This window comes from Diadema antillarum, unplaced genomic scaffold (assembly GCF_040938485.1).
Source record: "Diadema antillarum isolate AM-2024a unplaced genomic scaffold, OU_Dant_1.0 scf00000020, whole genome shotgun sequence".
Lineage (NCBI taxonomy): Eukaryota > Metazoa > Echinodermata > Echinoidea > Diadematoida > Diadematidae > Diadema > Diadema antillarum.
Window position 1 is genome coordinate 5,105,913 of NW_027270909.1, and position 8,758 is coordinate 5,114,670.

At 38.8% G+C, this 8,758-nt stretch overlaps 1 pseudogene; it reads left to right on the plus strand.

Moving 5' to 3' along the window:
* The first annotated feature begins 489 nt into the window (after positions 1 to 489).
* LOC139729768 (putative nuclease HARBI1) lies at positions 490 to 7,050 on the plus strand (annotated as a pseudogene).
* The last annotated feature ends 1,708 nt before the right edge of the window (positions 7,051 to 8,758 follow it).

Consider the following 8,758-nt stretch of genomic DNA (forward strand, 5'->3'; position numbering starts at 1 on the left):
AAAAATATACCATATCCCAAATACGAATACTAAAGAATGAAATCACTGAGGATTAGTGTTCTTTGCTGATTTTCCCCCTCTTTTTTACGTGATCATTACTACATTCACAGTTACTCCGATGTTCAAAACAGGAAGTCCAAGAAGAGCCTGCGCAGCAGCTAACGACATTCATTCAGGATGTAGGTTCAAGTAAGTATTTTTTCCAGGAACATGTACTATTTTTCTATTCGGAAGTCCAGGGCCCCGTTTCACAAAGGTAGAGCGACAGCGTCAAGTCCCCTATTCAGCGTCAACTTCCTCCCTGCAGCGTCAAATTGTAAACTTGACGCTGCAGGGCATTTCATAAAAAGTTGACGCCACACGATCGACGTCAAAATGTCGCTGGAGCGTCAACAATTCTGACGCTGCTCAGCATGAGCGTCAAAATCTGTCCAAGGACATGCTGGAGCGACAACTTCCCATTACTATGACGACACAAGTAAGCTAAAGATGGCCTACTTGATGTTGGTGCACAGGGGGCTGAGGAGGGAGAGGGTGTTTAGGGACAGACTTAATCCGTTCGACTGCTATGACGACACAGACCTCTTCAAAAAGTATCGCTTCAACCGTGGGGGTATCATGCACATTATCGACAACCTGGCAGGCCAGCTGGAACACCGTACCAACCGAAGTCACGCTGTGCCTGCCAGCCTTCAAGTATTCATTGCATTGCGCTTCTACGCGACAGGTTCAGTACTAGATAATAGCGCAGCAATGCATGGCATCAGTGTAGCAACCTGCAGCAGGGTGGTAAGGAGGGTAACAAAAGCCCTGTGTCAACTGAGAAATGAGGTGAGTTTCAATCATATCAAGTTGATATAATTTATCAATGTTATCTAAGAACTCAAGATTCAGAGTGTTCAGTGCACTGCCACTGGCAATTGCTAAGCCCAAATTACAGCTGTATTAAGGCCAAGGGCCTGAAGTAAAATTAATTCTTGACTTAGAACATTTGCAATTAAAAGTCACACAAAATAGCACTCTTCACATCTCAGTTGATAAAATCATGCACTCTGAAGATTGAAAGACCTAGTTGGTAGGCTATGGCTGTAATTACATAGAAATAATGTAGATTGATTGGGGGCTTTAGATGCCATAGTATCGTCTGCACGTCTGAAACCACCACCGCAGTGTCAAGTGCATACACAGAGCAGCTGCAGTTCTACGCGAATCGCAGATGGACGATTGCAAACAATAACAGCTCCATGCGAAACTTCACCATTTATGTGACATCTATTCATTTCTGGTTGCCACACTATTAAATTCAGATATATTCTTTTGATTTCGGTTAAATGAATTTTTTGAGAAATTCCTCAATACCACTATTACTAGCACACAAATAGCATAACATTACGAAACGAGAGCATAGTGCGTCTCACTCAGTAGTCCCATTAATTAATAATTGTGTTATTATTACAAATCGCCGTAGACTCAAACTCACTGAATGTTCCTTTTCGAAATGGCAGCGTTTCGAGATCACTGTCGTAGTTGCACTTATCGAAATTCACCTTGCTCTGGTTCAGAGTCCATCTAATGTTGATCAGGAATATAGGAGTTCAGTTGCCATTGGCTAATACTCCAAACTTTTGGCCCAACTTTTGTAGTCAACAGTAACCCCATTTCAGTTTCGACGCGTTGTACATACGGCGTATACAAGGCGTCCGCGGTACCGATCGAACATTGAAATTCTTGCTGAGATATTAACGCAGTGTACTTTAGACCTGACAGGTACTAGCTAGGTAATTGAATATTACAGATACATCCTTCACGGTCTACCACCTCCTGCACTGACCCAAATCTGTCACACAGATTCTTCTAGTATATCGCGCGGATGGAGCATCTTAATACTGAGTAACCTAAGCGGTGGTGTTGTGAAATAAAAACAACTTATTAATAGAAATAAAGAGGAGAGGATCAGGAAGAAAGAATGTATGGTGGGTTTAGGTCCACCAACAATGATAAGGATGAGGTGGAGGAAAAAAAGAAGAAAGAAATGGAAAAAGAAAGAAAGAAAGAAAATATGAGGATGGCGGTTCACATGTTCTCAATAGCAATTAAGATTATACTGTAGTAAGAAAAATGTAATTACTAGTAGTATGACTATAAGATTTTACGACTAACAAGTATTGTCAATTACATTTATTTCAAACTAAAAAAATAGTGATAAAGAGCCCCAGACATTTACTGCATGATTTATTGTTACATCTTTTTTTCTGGTGTTAGCTACCAGTATCTATATTGTGAAGTGAAATTTGGATATATTCCTGTAACTGTATAGACCCAGGCTGTTTTGATTTGTAAAAAGTTTATCTTTTTTCAAGTCATAGGGATGTGCATTGATATAAAAAAGCAAGTACACACACACACACACACACACACATTCAAAAGTGGGTATAAAGCAATGCATGCAGGCCAAAGCGTGATGAATATATATATATATATATATATATATATATATATTCTAAATGGTTTCAATTCCATTGTAATATTATTTCTTTTCTCACTCTCTTTACAAAATGGCTAATATCACCCCCCCCCCCCCAAAAAAAAGTATTGATATTAAAATATAACCCTAACGGGACTAGAAATGAGTCTTGATAGCATAGGGCCTAGGCAGGCAACTAATTTACGCATGTCGACGAACTGAAATATATTTGAGTAAAACTTTGATATTATGTATGCAACTTTCTGCATCATGGCTTTCAATACCGGTACATTTTTGAAAAAGAAAAAAAATACACCTTAGGGTACTGTATTCCTTATTTGATACAAATCCTACTTTGACAGTAATGGAAAAAGTCACGATACACTTACTACCAATGAGTAAATGAAACATACTTTCTCCAAATGTTTCTTTTGATTTCAGTACATAAAGTTCCCCTGCACTCAGGAGGACGTGAGGAACACGCAGGTGAAGTTTCACAATATCGCCCAATTTCCACACGTCGTTGGTGTTGTAGACGGGACCCATGTGTGCTTGAGCGGAGCCCCACTTGGAGAAGAAGAGTACGTTTATGTGAACCGCAAAGGACGTCACTCAATAAATGTACAAATCATCTCCAACGCAGAGTTCAAGATTACAAACATCGTGGCCCGCTGGCCAGGGAGTACACATGACTCCAGAATTCTGCAGTTGATTTTTTTTTCTTGCTGAAATCTTGTTGTATTTATTCCTGATGTCTATAGGCGTACATGCATTACAAATTTCACAAACAATAACATAGATTACATACTCAATATCCAAATGAAGTATTGAGTTATAATAATTATACAGTTTCTTATTTGCATTGCATCATCTACATGAAAGAAAAGAATTACAATTACTGTATACATGAAGAAAAATATATACAAAGATATATACTGTACAAATATCAATAAATTTATAACCAATGAGTTGTTATCAGAAAACGTGTTTGCACATCAGTGTAGCCCTAAAATGCTTTACTGATGATAAATTCAAAGTAAACTTCCTGAAGTACGGTATGACGACATAGATATGAATTCTACAGTATACCTGCAAGCTTATTCCATTTGACTTGCTAATACATGTTAAGGTGTTGTGAGCCGATATGATAATATATACATCTTCCTTTTGAATTATGACAAATTCATTTTAGTTTTAAAGTTTTGACAAGATTTCTTTTTTCTTTTTCTTTTTCTATTTCTAATTCCAAACAGCACTAAACATATGCATTGTTGAAACAATGCTATCATGAATTCATTGAATTCAAGGCATAACTGTATTCCAACTTTATTTTCTCAACAGAACAGCATCATTGGACAGAAATTTGCGAATGGAACCCTTGAGGGAATTCTGTTGGGGGATTCAGGTTATGCCCTCCATCCCTGGCTTATGACCCCCGTCTTGAATCCAGACAATCGTGCACAAAGGGCGTACAACCAGTGAGTATAATTTAAAATGGGGAAAATTTACATCCAAATCTTAGATCTGCCTGCAAGGTTTGGAAAAAAAAACATATACAATTGAGGTGACATCTTTTTTATCAAAAATTTGGTTTAATAGTTGTCTTTTGATGAAACTTAATAAAGGAGCATTGTATAGGTGCATGTACTATTGCTATGAAAGCTTTTATTTAAAAAAAAAATATGTATATTATTATATATATATAATATATATATATATATATATATATATATATATATATATATTCGACAGATGACATATCATCAGTGTGGCAAAGAGGCTATATCATAAACGCACCAATTTATATATTTACAATATTTTTCATGTCTTACATTCTTGGCCTATTACTAATGTTGGAAATAAAATGAAAACAAAACATCATTAGAATAACACCTTTTCTAATACAGTGTAATGTCACAAGTTGCACTTAAGTTCATCAGTCACATTATACGATATTGTTTGTGTGCGAGACACAGACATTCTTATATTCTTCAATATTTATAAATCTGTATAAAAATTATTGAATTAACCACTTGAACGCGAATGACCCAATTTTTTTGTTTATTTCCAGCCTCGTCGAGAAAGTAAAATAGTATAGTATAACCAGGCATCACCCCAAAAAAATCTACATAGCTTTAGAACCTGTTTGGCATCACCCATCACCTTATCAGTCATGTGACATGTTTTGCCCACATTTTCGATCATGTGATCAACTCAATTTGTGCAATGTTCGCAGTACAATTTACATTGCGGGCGTTGCGCAAGCGTGAAATTCGTGCATCTCAGTGTTAGACGAGACTTCTAGAAGTCTAGAGACCCCACTTCTAGAGAAAAAAGTGAATAAAGAGCCTAGGCTAGGCCAGCGCCTATTGCCGACGGGGAAAATGCCAAGAAAACCATACAACCGACGAGGCTCTTGCATGCTAGACTAGGGACTACTGGGAGAATCCACGGAAGACATTGGTGACTTTGAATATTTACAAGGTAGTTATTTTGAGGACGAAATTGATCATTAGAGTGAGGTTGCAGCAGGTATGTTGGTACACTAATTGGTGGAATTAGCGGTTCGTAAGCACCTCCCAGCCCCGTGCAAGCGGGGAAAATGATAGTCAGTGTGACGATGGAGTGTCATGGCCAATTCAAGATATTCAAAATTCGTAGTGATGATACGTGATCTGATACTACATCACATGTTTAGTCACTGCAAATGAGAAGGCACGGCAGAAAATGTTTGTCAGAAGAAACATAGGTCTATATTTATATACTTTTTTTGGGGGGGGGGAGGAGAGTTCCTTATGTCCCTTCGTCACTAACTTGCACAAAATAAACAAATTACTATTTCCTTTCACTAACAATTAACGTAACTAGATCTAGACTATTATGCTATTTATTGGAAGACTTAATTCACATAACCTATTTAGTTTAATACCACCAGCAAAAAAAGAAAAAAAGAAGAAAAAAATAGTATTAGTAATCTACCGATTCTGGGCAAACTAGTGTGTATGTGAGTGGGGGTAACAAGGAACTCTTTCCATTTTTTTTTTTTAATTTTACCTTCAGTTGTCGGCACATTCCTTCATTTATGATAATCATCTTTTCATTTTTGTTTGGTAGTTACTGCTACTGCTAGTACTAGCATACTGGTACAGTCAGTGGTAATGGTAAACGTATTTTTTATTTTTACGGAAAATGTCACTAAGATGTGAATTTTGATTTTTATTTGTTTAAATTCCTAATCCTACAACTGTTGTTAACTTTCAGTTTTATTTCGATATATTTTTGAAATGTCAAGCATGCAATTTACAATTCAGGGTTTCGAAAGGTTTCACTATACACAGCCCAGTCGCTGTAGGTAGGTACGTATCGCACAGCGTACTTACAGTGTCTGATCGGGCTACGAAAGGTTAAGTATGCACTTTGCATTGTGAGAGTACTAAAAATGCGAAATATTTGATTGCGAATCCCATTCTGAAAAATGTTGGAAATGACAACAGATTAATACCCTTACCATCAACCGCAGTAGCAACCCCAAATACGTAGATGTTACAGCGCCCCGTGCCAGGGTTACCTTACCACCAATATTCAGTGTACCGTTAAACACATAATTCTTTGACAGCTGATATTAAAGAGCCACTTGCAGTTGACATCATGTCTACTCTTATTTGATCTGATGCAGAACTCCAAACCATTCTTAATTTCATTGCAACTGATTGAAAAATTACCCTACATCGACGTCAATATAGGGCAATTTGACAATCAGTTGCAATGAAGAACTCCTCGACAGAAGAATGGTGTCATGAATTTGAATAATTACACGGTACCCGCTGCACGCTATAAATAAGGATTAGAACCAACACTTGCTGTCGGGCTAAAGTTCGGTGATGTAGTGGAGATGACACCCGTCCTTCGATCAGGAGGTCATAGGTTTGAATCCTGCTTGAGTATGTCTGTCCATGATTTTTTTATCAGGGCTACTACTGAAATACTGATCAATGCAGTGCTTGTTCATATCGACGTAGGGTAATTTGTCAATCAGTCGCAATGCAAAACACCTCGACAGAAGAATTTCATTCTGAATCTGGACTAAAGATTCTTTAAGTTCACAATTCCCAGCAATTGTTTGAATATGGAAATCTTACATTTCTGAATGATTTCTATACACACTCATTTGACAGCTGTTCCTTTTTTTCCCTACTTTCAAGCCAGATTATCCCTATCTTTCAACCATAGAGGTTTGAAGTTCTTTTTTGTGTGTTCAGAATGTTGTCCTAATCATGACTAAACCGATGTATTTCTAAATTGCTCTTTTCAGATCACACAGCCGCACTCGCGCAACTGTTGAACAGGTAAACGGGCAGCTCAAGAATAAATTTAGGTGCCTCATCGGTCAAGGCCTGCAAATGAGTCCCATACGGGCTGGGGATGTCATCGTGGCATGTGCTGTTCTGCACAACATCAGCAAGGACTTGCACCAGCCTGATGTTGAATTCCACATGGAAGAAGATCATGACTGGCAACTGCCTCTTGAACATGCACCGTGTGGAGCTGCTGCAAGAGCTCGGCTAATCGAATATCATTTCATGTGACATTCTTTTGTGTGTCCTTGCATGGGTGTCCTTGCAACAAAGAGACACTCTGTGTTATGGCTTGAGTATTCTATCAATCCGTCCATGACCAAGTTTTCAAGCAGTGTAACTTTGGAAACATTACAAGCAAGCCCTTGGGAGCTGGGGGTGCTGGGGGTGCTGCAGCACCCCTGACTTTTTGAGCAGGGGGGCATAGCACCCCTGTGAAAAATAAAAGTTGGGGGTGCTTCTGCACCCCCAACTTATATCTTTTTACAGGGAAAATTGCTTGTTTTTTTTCTATGGAAAATTGTCCAAATATCCCACCCAAAGTGTGCATCAGATTGCTGAATTTCACTTCTGAAAATGCGAAATCTCCATAAGCGTGGGAGGGGTATCCCCCTCCCACGCAGAACAAGCTTATAAGTGCAGACAGCACTATTAAAGCATTTTCATTGTCCCTGGATATTTTGCTTTTCCTACTTTTCTATTGCTTTTTTTTTTTTAATAACGCTATTATATACCTGAAGGGCTCACTTGATTGCTGAATTTCAAATCTAAAAATGCAGAAGTTCCCTTATTTAGGGGGAGGGTACCCCCTTCAGGAGAGCGTCGATGGAGGGGGCAGCACATCATTTTGCCCCCCCCCCCCCCCCAGTAATTTCCAAGATGTGGATTTTTTTTTTATTCGACACTGTCCCAATCTTCACACAAAGTGTGCAGCAGTCAATTCTGAAATGCGAAATCTCCCTCGTATTGAAGGGAAGTACCCCCTCCCACGATATTTTCCTTTCTATTCTAAAATAATGCAAAAGCTTCCTCGTATGCAGGGGTGCGGGGCAGTTGCCATGATATTACCCCCCTCCCAATGATTTTCGGGATGTCGGAGATTTTCTTGCTTTTTGTGATGGAAACTGTCCAAATATTTTACCGAAACTGTGCAAGGCATCGTTGCAGTTCAATTCTGAAAATATAATGGATTTATACCCCCTTCCTCATCCTCCACCTTTGGTCCTTTCCCATAAGATTGACATATCTCCGAATGATTTTTTCATCAATAGATCTGTCATTTCTGTTCAAAAAATGCAAAAGTTTCCTCGTGTGGGAATATAATATCCTCCTTTCATTTAGGCCCTAACCATTTCCCCGCTTAGTTCCCCTCCATACGTTCCATAGACGCAGTGGTAGTACACTTTGTGGATTGATAATTTTCCTAATTCCACCAAAATGTGTTTGCGAGATAATGTCAATTGGATTCTAAAAGTGCCACAGTTTCCTCGTATTAAATAGCATCAATCCTGGAGTAAAAATATTGGGTGGGAGCTAAGCAAACACATCACTTTGCCCCCACCCTCCCCATCCCCCCCCCCCCCCCCCCCCCCACGATGCGGAATCCCCATGATGCGCGGAAAAATTTCTTGCTTTTTTTTAATAGAAACTGTCCAGATATTTCACCAAAAACGCACAAGATCCTTTAATTTCAATTCTGAAAATGGAAAATGCCCATAATGTGGGAGGGATACCCCCTCCCACACCCTCCCCCGTCAGGCCAACTTCCATCCACTTAGTAGACTTTTGAGATCGACACTTTCTAAATATTTCATCAAAAAGTGCGCACCAGATCTGTCACTTTGATTTAAACAATTCCAAACGGGCCAAAATGTGGGAAGGGGATATTCTCTTTCAGTTTACCTTTATTCCCCTACTACATTTAGTATGCTTATGCTTC